Source organism: Mesoplodon bidens, assembly GCF_964165515.1.
Source record: "Mesoplodon bidens genome assembly, contig: HAP1_SCAFFOLD_123, whole genome shotgun sequence".
Taxonomy (NCBI): domain Eukaryota; kingdom Metazoa; phylum Chordata; class Mammalia; order Artiodactyla; family Ziphiidae; genus Mesoplodon; species Mesoplodon bidens.
The window spans coordinates 472,746-486,577 of NW_027672190.1; the positions used below are offsets into that span (position 1 = coordinate 472,746).

At 49.9% G+C, this 13,832-nt stretch overlaps 1 pseudogene across 1 annotated transcript in view; it reads left to right on the top strand.

Moving 5' to 3' along the window:
• The first annotated feature begins 1,772 nt into the window (after window positions 1-1,772).
• LOC308610493 (ubiquitin-like modifier-activating enzyme 1) overlaps window positions 1,773-13,832 on the top strand; it is a 101,472-nt pseudogene continuing 89,412 nt past the window's right edge. Inside the window, exons 1-2 of the transcript in view lie at window positions 1,773-1,911; window positions 2,643-2,762. The product of the transcript in view is annotated as a ubiquitin-like modifier-activating enzyme 1 (transcript). The remainder of the gene's footprint in view (window positions 1,912-2,642; window positions 2,763-13,832) is intronic.

Consider the following 13,832-nt stretch of genomic DNA (forward strand, 5'->3'; position numbering starts at 1 on the left):
ACCATGGGCACTGTCAACATGGAGACCATCACCTTGAGCAAAGTCACCATGAGCACTGTCACCATGAGAAATGTCACCATGGTTTCATTCAACATAAGAACTGTCACCACAGGGACTATTACCATTGGCACTGTCTCCATGGGGTTGTCACCATGAACACTATCACCATGGGCAATGTCACAGAGGTGTTGTCACCATGAGCACTATCACCATGCGAAACGCCTCCATGGACAGTTTCACCATGAACACTGTCACCGTGAACACTGTCACCATGGGCCTTGTCACACTGTGTGCTGTCACCATGGGCACTGTCACCGTGGGCACTGTCACAAAGGGAAGTATCACAATGGGCTTTGTCAGCGTGGGCACTGTCCCCGTGGACAACTGACACCTTGACATATATCACAATAAACACTGTAAACATGGTCACTGTCACCATGAGCACAGTCACCATGAGCACTGCCACAATGAGCAATGTTATTTATGGCACTGTCAACATGAGCACTGTTACCATGGGCATGACACCATGGGCTCTGTCACCATGGGCATTGTCACCCTATGTACTCTCACCATAGGCATTAGCACTGTGAGAATTGTGAACATGGGCACTGTTCCCATAGGCATTATCACAATGAGCACAGTCACCATGAGTACTGTCACCCTGGGTATTCACACCATGGGAACTGTCACTGTGAGCACTACACCATGAGAATTGTGACTATGGGCACTGTCACCATGGACACTCTCACCATGGGAACTACCACCGTGAACACTGTAACCATGAACAATGTCACTCTGTGCAGTGTCAACATGCGCACTGTCACCGTAAGGACTATCATGGTAAGCAAATTCACCATGAGGAATGTCACCATGGGCAATGTCACCATTTTGCACTCCAACCATGTGCATTGTCACCATGGGTAATATCACAATAGACACTTTCACCGTGAAATATGTGATCATGCAGAATGTTTCTATGGACACTGGCACCATGGGCATTGTCACTGTGAGAACTGTCACAATGGGCACTATAACCATGACAAATTTCACCATGCTAAATATCCCTATGGGCATTCTCACTGTGAGAAGGGTCACCATGGGCACTGTTACTGTCGGCACTGTCACCATGGGCACTGTCATTGTGGGCACTGTCACCATGTCTACTGCCACCTTGGGCTCTGTCAACATGAACACTCTAACAATGCCCATTATCACCATGTGCACTGTCACCATGGGCACTATCACCATGAGCACTGTCAGCATGTGCATTGTTACTATTTAACACTGTCACCAGGTGAACTACCACCATGGGCACTGTCACAATGTGCACTATCACCGTGAGCACAGTTACCATGGGCACTGTAACAATGCAAAGTGTCATCATCGGTACTGTCCCCATGGGAACTGCCACCAAGAGCACTGTCACCATTAGCACTGTCACCATGTGCACTCCAACTTTGGGCACTGCTAATATGAGCACTGTCACCATGAGTACTGTCGCTATGAGAACTGCCATCATGTGTATTTTCACCATGAGTACTGTCATCATGTGTATTGTCACCATTTGCACTATCACCATGAGCACTATTACCTTGAACACTATGACGGTGAGCACTCTCACTGTGGTCACTGTCACCATGGGTACTGGCACAATGCGGACTGGCACCATGAGCCCTGTCACCATGGGCACTATCACTGTGAGCACTCTAACCGTGGTCACTGTCACCATGGGCACTGTTACCATGAGCACTGTCACCATAGGCAATTGCACCATGGGAACTGGCAACATGGGCACTCTCATCATGGGCATTGTCACCATGGTCATTGTTACCATGGGCACTAGCATCAATGGTGCTATCACTGTGAGCACTGTCACCATGGGTGCTGCAACCATGAAAAGTGTCTCTATGAGTACTTTCTGCATGGGTTGTCACCATGTGCACTGTCACCATGACAACTGTCAACATGGGCAGGGTCTCCATTTTTCACTGACACCATGTGCAATGTCACCATGGGCACTATCACTGTGAGAACTGTCACCGTGAGTACTGTCACCATGGGAACTACCAAAATGGGCAATGTCATCATGAGCACTTTCACAATGGGAACTGCCACCATGGGTACTGTAAACGTGCGGACTCTCACCATGGTCACTATCACCATGGGCACTGTCACTGTGAGCACTGTTACCGTCGGCACTATCAGTATGAGCACTATTACTGTGAGCACTACCAGCGTGAGCACTCTCACCGTGTTAACTGTCACCATGGACACTCTCACTGTGAGCACTGTCACCTTGAGCAATGGCACAATGTAGACTGTCACCATGAGCATTGTCATCATGTGAACTATCACTGTTAGAACTGTCACTGTGGTCACTTTCACCATGTGAACTGTCACCATGGGCAGTGTCACCATTGGTAGTCTCACCATGGTCACTGCCACAATGAGCACTGTCACCAAGAGCCCTATCACCACGAGCACTGCCACCATGAGCACTGTCAAAAGAACTGTCACTATGAGAACTGGCACCATGGGCACTTTCACCATGATTACTGTCACCGTGTGTATCATCACCTTGGGCACTGTCAACGTGAGTGCTATCACCGTGAGCACTATCACCCTGAGCACTGTCACCATAGGCACAGCCTCAATGAAGACGGTCACAATGAACACTGTCTCCATGGGCACTATTACGGAGAAAACAGTCACCGTGTTCACTGTAACCATGGGCACTCTCACCGTGCACACTGTAACTAAGGGTATTATCACCATAGGCACTGTCTCCGTGAGAACAGTCACCATGGGCACTGTCAACATGGAGAAGACTATCACCTTGAGCACTGTCATCTTGAGCACTGTCACCATGGGCACTATTACCATGGGTAATGTTTTCATGGGCAAATACCAGGTGAGCACTTTCAACATGGGCACTGTCATCATGGGCACTGTCACGAAGAGCACTGCCACAATGAGCAGTGTCACCATGTGCACTCTCACCATGTGCACTATCACCGACTGTAAGTTTACCATTGGCCCTATCACAAAGTGCAGTGTCACCATCGGTTCTGTTCCCATGGAAACTCTCACCAAGTGCACTGCCACCATGAGCACTGTCAAAATGAGCACTGTCACTTTGGTCCCTGCTATAATGAGCACTGTCACCCTGAGAACTATCACTATGAAAAATGCCGCCATGGGTATTTTCACCATGAGTACTGTCACCATGGGTATTGTCACCAGTTGCACTGTCACCATGAGGACTATTACCGCGAGCACACTCACTGTGAACACTGTCACCATGGGCACTTCTACAATGTGGACATTCACCATGAGCCCTGTCACCATGGGCACTGTCACCATGAGCACTGTCACCGTGAGCACTGTCACCGTGGGCATTGTCACCATGGGCCCTGTCATCATTGGCACTGCCACCATGGGAACTGTCACTGTGAGCACTGTCACCATGGATACTGCAATGATGAGCACTGTCACCGTGAGCACTGTCACCATGAGCACTGTCACTGTGTGCAGTGTCCCCATACACACTATCACAATAAGGACTATCACCGTAAGCAATATCACCATGAGCAATGTAACCATGGGCCCTGTCACCATGTGCACTATCAGCATGGGCAGTGCCACCATGGGCCCGTTATCATTGAGGACTGTCAACATGGGTAATATCACCATGGGAACTGTCACCGTGAGAACTATCACCGTGAGCAATGTCATAATGGGCCCTGTCGCCTTGGGTCTTGTCACTATGAGCACTGTCAGAATTGGTATTATCACAGTGAGCACTCTCACCATGGTAACTGTCCCCATGGGCACTGTCACCATGATAACTGTCATCATGGGCACTGTGACTGTGGACACTGCCACCGTGAGCATTATTACCATGAACACTGCAACCGTTAGAACTATCCTCATAAGTACTGTCAACATGGGCACTGTCACGATTGGCATGGCCAACATGGGCACTCTCAAGGAGTGCACTCTTACCCAGGGCACTGCCACCATGGGCACTGTCACAGTGAGCACTGTCACCGTGAGCAATGCCACAATGAGCACTGTCACTTCTGGCACTGCTTACATGAGCAGTGTCACCATGGGCATGACACCCTGGAAAAAGGTACCATGGGCACTGTCACCATGCGCACTCTCAGCTTGGGCATTACACCCTAGGTACTGGGACCATGGGAACATTCACCATGAGCATTGTTATCATGAGCTCTGTCTCCTTGGGTATTGTCACCATGGGCACTATCAATGTGAGAATTATGATCATTGACACTGTCAACATAGGCACTATCACCATGAGCACTGTCACCATGAGTAATGTCACCCTGGGTATTGTCACCATGGGCTCTGTCACCGTGAACACTACACCATTGGAATTGTGACTATGGGCACTGTCACCATGTGCACTATCACTGTGAGCAAGTTTACCATGGGCAATATCACAATGTGCAGAGTCACCTTCGGTAATGTCCCCAGGGGATCTGCCACCAGGTGTACTGTCACCACTAGCAATGGCACCACGGGCACTGCCACCATGGGCACTGCCACCATGAGCATTATTACGATTAACACTGCTACTGTGAGCAGTATCATCATAAATACTGTCACCATTGACACTGTCACATTTGGCATGACCACCAATTGCATACTCATGGTGTGTACTGTCACCAGTGGCACTGCCACCATATGCAGTGTCATCATGAGCACTGTAACCATGGGCACTCTCACCATGGGCACTGACATCATGGGCAGTGTCACCGTGGGCAATGTCAGCAGGGGCCTGGTCACATGGGTGCTGTAACCATGGGCATTCTCACCTTTAGCACTTTCACTATGGGTACTGTCAGCAGGGGTACTACCACCATGGGTAATGTTATCAGGGACACTTTCCAGGTGAGCACTTTCAACATGGGCACTGTCATCATGGGCACTGTCAACATGGGCACTGTCACCATGGCCATTGTCTTCGTGGGCACTGTCAACAGTTTCACTGTCACTCTAAGCTCTCTCACCTTTGCACTGTGATGGTGAGCACTGTCACCATGCGTCTATAACCGTGGGCATTGGCAGCATGAGCAGTGTCACTGAGGGCACTGCCTCCATGAGCACTATCACCATGAGCACAGCCACTGTGAACTCTATCACCATAAGCACTGTCATCATTCTGCACTGTCCCCATGTGAACTGCCACAATGAGCAGTGTCACCATGGGCACTTCCACCATGAGCACTGTCACCATGAGCACTGTCACAGTGAGCCGTGTCTCCATGATCAATGTCAACCTGTGTACTCTCACCAAGTGCACTATCCTCGATAGCAAGCTTACCATTGGCTCTGTCACAAAGAGCTGTGTCACCATCAGTACTGTTCCCATGGCAACTGTCACCAAGTTCACTGTCACTATGAGCATTGTCATCACGAGCACTGCCACCTTGTACCCTGCCATTATGAGCACTGTCACCCTGTGAACTATCGCTATAAAAACTGCCACAATGGGTATTTTCACCATGAGTACTGTCACCATGGGTATTGTCACCATTTGTACTGTCACCATGTGCACTATCACAGCAAGGACTATCACCTTAAGCAATATCACCATGCACAATATCACCATAGACACTGTCACCATTTTGCACTGCCACCGTTTGCACTATCACCATAGGCAGTGTCACCATAGGCACTTTATTATTGAGTACTCTCTCCATGATTAATATCACCAAGGGCATTGTCACTGTGACAACTATCACCGTGAGCAATATCATGATTGGCCCTGATGCCATGGGACTTGTCACTATGAGCACTGTCACAATGGGCACTATCACCATGAGCAGTCTCAGTGTGGTATCTGTCACCATGGGCACTGTCACCATGGGCACGGTCATTTTCGACACTGTGCCATGGGCACTGTCACTGTGGGCACTGCCACTGTGAGCAGTATTATGATGAACACTGCTACTGTGAGCAGTATCATCATAAATACTGTCCCCATGGACACTGTCACAATTAGCACGGCCACCATGGGCATACTCATGGTGTGCACTCTCACCAAGGGCACTGACATCATGGGCAGTGTCACCGTGGGCACTGTCACCAGGGGCCTTGTCACATGGGTGCTGTCACCATGGGTATTCCCACCATTAGCACTTTCACTATGGATACTGTCACCAGGGGCACTACCGCCATGGATAATGTTATCACGGGCACTTTACAGGTGAGCACTTTCACCATGCGCACTGTCATCATGGGCACTGTCAAAATGGGCACTGTCACCATGAGCACTCTAACCATGGCCATTGTCTTAGTGGGCACTGTCAACAGTTTCACTGTCACCGTAAGCTCTCTCACCATTGCACTGTGATGGTGGGCACTGTCACCATGCGTCTATAAACGTGGGCATTGGCAGCATGAGCAGTGTCACTGAGGACACTGCCTCCATGAGCACAGCCACTGTGAACTCTATCACCATAAGCACTGTCATCATCGGCATTGTCCCCATGAGCACTGCCACAATGAGCAGCGTCACGATGGGCACTTCCACCATGAGCACTGTCACCATGAGCACTGTCACAGTGAGCCGTGTCTCCACGGTCAATGTCAACCTGTGCACTCTCACCAAGTGCACTATCCCTAGAGCAAGCTTACTATTGGCTCTGTCACAAAGTGCAGTATCACCATCGGTACTGTTCCCATGGGAACTGTCACCAAGTGCACTGTCACTATGAGCATTCTCATCACGAGCACTGCCACCTTGTACCCAGCTATTATGAGCACTGTCACCCTGAGAACTGTCGCTATAAAAACTGCCACAATGGGTATTTTCACCATGAGTACTGTCACCATGTGTATTGTCACCATTTGTACTGACACCATGTGCACTATCACCGCATGGACTATCACCTTAAGCAATATCACCATGCACAATATCACCAGGGACTCTGTCACCATTTTGCACTGCCACCATGTGCAGTCTCACCATAGGCAGTGTCACCATAGGCCCTTTATTATTGAGTCCTCTCACCATGGGTAATATCACCATGGGCATTGTCACCGTGACAACTATCACCGTGAGCAATATCATGATTGGCCCTGACGCCATGGGACTTGTCACTATGAGCACTTTCACAATGGGCACTATCACCGTGAGCAGTCTCACTGTGGTATCTGTTACCATGGGCACTGTCACCATAGGCACTGTCACTTTCGGCACTGTGCCATGGGCACTGCCACTATGAGCATTATTACGATGAACACTGCTACTGTGAGGAGTATCATCATAAATACTGTCACCATGGGCACTGTCCCAATTGGCATGGCCACCATGTGCATACTCATGGTGAGCAGTGTCATCAGGGCCACTGCCACCATGGGAGTGTCACCATGAGCACTGTAACCATGGGCACTGTCACCATGGGCACTATCACCATGGGTAATGTTATCATGGGCACTTTCCAAGTGAGCACTTTCACCATGGGCAATGTGATCATGGGCAACGTCAACACAGGCCCTGTCACAGTGAGAACTGTCACCATGGGCACTGTCACTTTCAGCACTGTCCATGGGCACTGTCACTGTGGGCACTGCCACCATGAGCATTATTATGATGAACATTGCTACTGTGAGCAATATCATCATAAGTACTGTCACCATGGGCACTGTCCCAGTTAGCACGGCCACCATGTGCATACTGATGGTGTGCACTGTCACCAGGGCCACTGCCACCATGGGCAGTGTCACCATGAGCACGGTAACCATGGGCACTGTCCAAATGGGCACTATCACCATAGGTAATGTTTTCATGGGCAATTTCCAGGTGAACACTTTCAACATGGGCCCTGTCATCATGGGCAGTGTCACGAACAGCACTGCCACAATGAGCAGTGTCACCATGTGCACTCTAACCATGTGCACGATCACCAAGTGCAAGTTTACCATCGGCCCTGTCACAAAGTGCAGTGTCACCATCGGTTCTGTTCCCATGGAAACTCTCACCAAGTGCACTGTCACCATGAGCACTGCACAATGAGCACTGTCACTTTAGACCCTGCTATTATGAGCACTGTCACCCTGAGAACTGTCACTATGAAAACTGCTGCCATGGGTATTTTCACCATGAGTACTGTCACCATGGGTATTGTCACCAGTGGCACTGTCACCATGAGCACTATTACCGCGAGCACTATCACTGTGAACGCTGTCACCATGGGCACATGTACAATGTGGACTTTCACCATGAGCCCTGTCACCATGGGCACTGTCACTGTGAGCACTGTCACCATGAACACTGTCACCGTGGGCATTGTCACCATGGGACCTGTCATCATTGACACTGCTACCATGGGAACAGTCACTGTGAACACTGTCACCATGGGTACTGCAATGATGAGCACTGTCACCGTGAGCACTGTCACCATGAGCACTGTCACTGTGTGCAGTGTCCCCATACACACTATCACAATAAGGACTATCACCATAAGCAATATCACCGTGAACATTGTCTCCATCGACACTGTCACCATGTGCACTATCACCATGGGCAGGGCCACCATGGGCCCGTTATCATTGAGGACTGTCAACATGGGTAATATCACCATGGGAACTGTCACCGTGAGAACTATCACCGTGAGCAATGTCATTAGGGGCCCTGTCGCCATGGGCCTTGTCACTATGAGCACTGTCAGAATTGGTATTATCACAGTGAGCAGTCTAACCATGCTAACTGTCACCATGGGCACTGTCACCGTGATAACTGTCACCATGGTCACTGTGACTGTGGGCACTGCCACCGTGAGCATTATTACCATGATCACTGCAACCGTTAGAACTATCCTCATAAGTACTGTCAACATGGGCACTGTCACGATTGGCATGGCCATCATGGGCACTCTCAAGGTGTGCACTGTTATCCAGGGCACTGCCACCATGGGCACTGTCACAGTGAGCACTGTCACCGTGAGCAATGCCTCAATGAGCACTGTCACTTCTGGCACTGCTTACATGAGCAGTGTCACCATGGGCATGACACCCTGCTTCTTGTCACCATGGGCACTGTCACCATGCGCACTCTCAGCATGGGCATTACACCCTAGGTAGGTACTGGGACCATGGGAACATTCACCGTGAGCATTGTGACCATGAGCTCTGTCACCCTGGGTATTGTCACCATGGGCACTATCACCGTGAGAATTATGAACATGGACACGGTCACCAAAGGCACTATAACCATGAACACTGTCACCATGAGTAATGTCACCCTGGGTATGGTCACCATGGTCTCTGTCACTGTGTGGACTACAGCATGGGAATTGTGACTATGGGCACTGTCACCAGGTGCAATACCACCATGGTCACTGTCACCATGTGCACTATCACTGTGAGCAAGTTTACCTTGGGCAATATCACAATGTGCAGCGTCACCTTCGGTAATGTCCCCAGGGGATACGCCACCAGGTGTACTGTCACCACTAGCAATGGCACCACGGGCACTGACACCTTGGGCACTGCTATTAGGATCACTGTCATCATGAGAACTGTCGCTATGAGAACTGTCACCATGGGTATTTTCACCATGAGTACTCTCACCATAGGTATTGTCACCATTTGCACTCTCAGCATGAGCACTATTATGGTGAGCACTATCACCATTAGCAATTTTACCATGGGCACTGGCACAATTCGGACTCTCACCAAGAGCCCTGTCACCAAGGGCACTATCAACCTGAGTACTGACACCATAGGCAATGTCAGCGTGGGGACTTTCACCGCAGGCACTGTCATCATGGGCAGTGTCACCGTGGGGAAGTGTCACAAGGGTCAATGTCACTATGGGCACTGCCACCATAGGCACTGTCACTGTGAGCACTATTACCATGGGTAATGCAACCATGAGCACTCTCACCATGAGCAATGTCAGCTTGGGTTGTCACCATGTGCACTTTCACCTAGAGCACTGTCATGGTGGGAAGTGTTACCATGCCCTCTATCACAGCAAGTACTATCACGTTAAGCAATATGGCCATGAGCAATGTCACCATTGGTACTGTCACCATGTTGCACTGCCATCATGTGCACTATCACCATAGGCACTGTCACCATGGGCACTTTATCATTGAGTATTCTCACCATGGGTAATATCACCATGGGCATTGTTACCATGACAACTATCACTGTGAGCAATATCATGATTGGCCCTGGCGCCATGGACCTTGTCACTATGAGCACTGTCTCAATGGGCACTATCACCGTGAGCAGTCTCATTGTGATATCTGTCACCATGGACACTGTCTCCCTTATAACTGTCACCATGTGCACTGTCACTTTTGGCACTGTGCCAAGGGCACTGTCATTGTGGGCATTGCCACCATGAGCATTATTACGATGAACACTGCTACTGTGAGCAGTATCATCATAAATACTGTCACCATGGACACTGTCACAATTGACATGGCCACCATGTGCATACTCATGGTGTACACTGTCACCAGGGTCACTGCCACCATGGGCACTCTCACCATGGGCACTGACATCATGGGCAGTGTCACCGTGGGCACTGCCACCAGGGGTCTTGTCACATGGGTGCTGTCACCATGGGCATTCTCACCATTAGCACTTTCACTATGGGTACTGTCACCAGAGGCACTAACACCATGGGTAATATTATCAGGGACAATTTCCAGGTGAACACTTTCAACATGTGCACTGTCATCATGGGTACTGTCAACATGGGCCATTGTCTTCGTGGGCACTGTCAACAGTTCCACTGTCACCGTAAGCTCTCTCACCATTGCACTGTGATGGTGGGCTCTGTCACCATGCATCTATAAACGTGGGCATTGCCAGCATGAGCAGTGTCACTGAGGACACTGCCTCCATGAGCACTATCACCATGAGCACAGCCAATGTGAACTCTATCACCATAAGCACTGTCATCATCAGCATTGTCCCCATGAGCACTGCCACAATGAGCAGCGTCATGATGGACACTTCCACCATGAGCACTGTCACCATGAGCACTGTCACAGTGAGACATGTCTCCCTGGTCAATGTCAACCTGTGCACTCTCACCAAGTGCACTATCCCTAGAGCAAGCTTACCATTGGCTCTGTCACAAAGTGCAGAATCACCATCAGTACTGTTCCCATGGGAACTGTCACCAACTGCACTGTCACTATAAGCATTCTCATCACGAGCACTACCACCTTGTACCCTGCTATTATGAGCACTGTCACCCTGAGAACTGTCGCTATAAAAACTGCCACAATGGGTATTTTCACCATGAGTACTGTCACCATGGGTATTGTCACCATTTGTACTGTCACCATGTGCACTATCACCGCAAGGACTATCACCTTAAGCAATATCAGCATGCACAATATCACCAGGGACACTGTCATCATTTTGCACTGCCACCATGTGCACTATCACCATAGGCAGTGTCACCATAGGCACTTTATTATTGAGTCCTCTCACCATGGGTAATATCACCATGGGCATTGTCACCATGACAACTATCACCGTGAGCAATATCATGATTGGCCCTGACGCCATGGGACTTGTCACTATGAGCACTGTCACAATGGGCACTATCACCGTGATCAGTCTCACTGTGGTATCTGTCACCATGGGCACTGTCACCATGGGCACTGTCACTTTCGGCACTGTGCCTAGGGCACTGTCACTGTGGGCACTGCCACGGTGAGCATTATTACGATGAACACTGTTACTGTGAGCAGTATCATCATAAATACTGTCACCATGGGCACTGTCACAGTTGGCATGGCCACCACGTGCATACTCATGGTGTGCAGTGTCATCAGGGCCACTGCCACCATGGGCAGTGTCACCATGAGCACTGTAACCATGGGCACTGTCACCATGGGCACTATCACCATGGGTAATGTTATCATGGGCACTTTCCAAGTGAGCACTTTCACCATGGGCACTGTCATCATGGGCAATGTCAACACAGGCCCTGTCACAGTGAGAACTGTCACCATGGGCACTGTCACTTTCAGCACTGTCCATGGGCACTGTCACTGTGGGCACTGCCACCATGAGCATTATTATGATGAACATTGCTACTGTTAGCAATATCATCATAAATACTGTCACCATGGGCACTGTCCCAATTGGCACGGCCACCATGTGCATACTCATGGTGTGCACTGTCACCAGGGGCACTGCCACTATGGGCAGTGTCACCATTAGCACTGTAACCATGGGCACTGTCACCATGGGCACTATCACCATAGGTAATGTTTTCATGGACAATTTCCAGGTGAGCACTTTCAACATGGGCACTGTCATCATGGGCACTGTAACGAAGAGCACTGCCACAATGAGCAGTGTCACCATGTGAACTCTCACCATGTGCACGATCACCGAGTGCAAGTTTACCATTGGCCCTGTCACAAAGTGCAGTGTCACCTTCGGTTCTGTTCCCATGGAAACTGTCACCAAGTGCACTGTCACCATGAGCACTGTCACAATGAGCACTGTCACTTTGGTCCCTGCTATTATGAGCACAGTCACCCTGAGAACTGCCACTATGAAAACTGCTGCCATGGGTATTTTCACCATGAGTACTGTCACCATGGGTATTGTCACCAGTGGCACTGTCACCATGTGCACTATCACCATGGGCAGGGCCACCATGGGCCCGTTATCATTGAGGACTGTCAACATGGGTAATATCACCATGGGAACTGTCACCGTGAGAACTATCACTTGAGCAATGTCATAATGGGCCCTGTCGCCATAGGCCTTGTCACTATGAGCACTGTCAGAATTGGTCTTATCACAGTGAGCAGTGTCACCATGGTAACTGTCACCATGGGCACTGTCACCGTGATAACTGTCACCATGGGCACTGTGACTGTGGGCACTGCCACCATGAGCATTATTACCATGATCAGTGCAACCGTTAGAACTCTCCTTATAAGTACTGTCACCATGGGCACTGTCACGATTGGCATGGCCATCATGGGCACTCTCAAGGTGTGCACTGTTACCCAGGGCACTGCCACCATGGGCACTGTCACAGTGAGCACTGTCACCATGAGCAATGCCACAATGAGCACTGTCACTTCTGGCACTGCTTACACGAGCAGTGTCACCATGGTCATGACACCATGGTTATTGTCACCATGGGCACTGTCACCATGAGCAATCTCAGCATGGGCATTACACCCTAAGTGCTGTGACCATGGGAACATTCACCGTGAGCATTGTGACCATGAGCTCTTTCACCCTGGGTATTGTCACCATGGGCACTATCACCGTGAGAATTATGATCATGGACACTGTCACCATAGGCACTATCACCATGAACACTGTCACCATGAGTAATGTCACCCTGGGTATTCTCACCATGGGCTCTGTCACCGTGAGCACTGTCACCATGAGGAATGTCACCCTGGGTATTGTCACCATGGGCTCTGTCACTGTGAGGACTACACCATGGGAATTGTGACTATGGGCACTGTCACCAGGTGCAATACTATCATGGGCAATGTCACCATGTGCACTATCACTGTGAGCATGGTTACCATGGGCAATGTCACAATGTGCAGAGTCACCTTCGGTAATGTCCCCAGGGGATCCGCCACCAGGTGTACTCCCACCACTAGCAATGGCACCACGGGCACTGCCACCTTGGGCACTGCTATTAGGAGCACTGTCACCATGAGAACTGTCGCTATGAGAACTCTCACCATGGGTATTTTCACCATGAGTACCCTCACCATAGGTATTGACACCATTTACACTGTCAGCATGAGCATTATTATGGTGAGCACTATCACCGTAAGCAC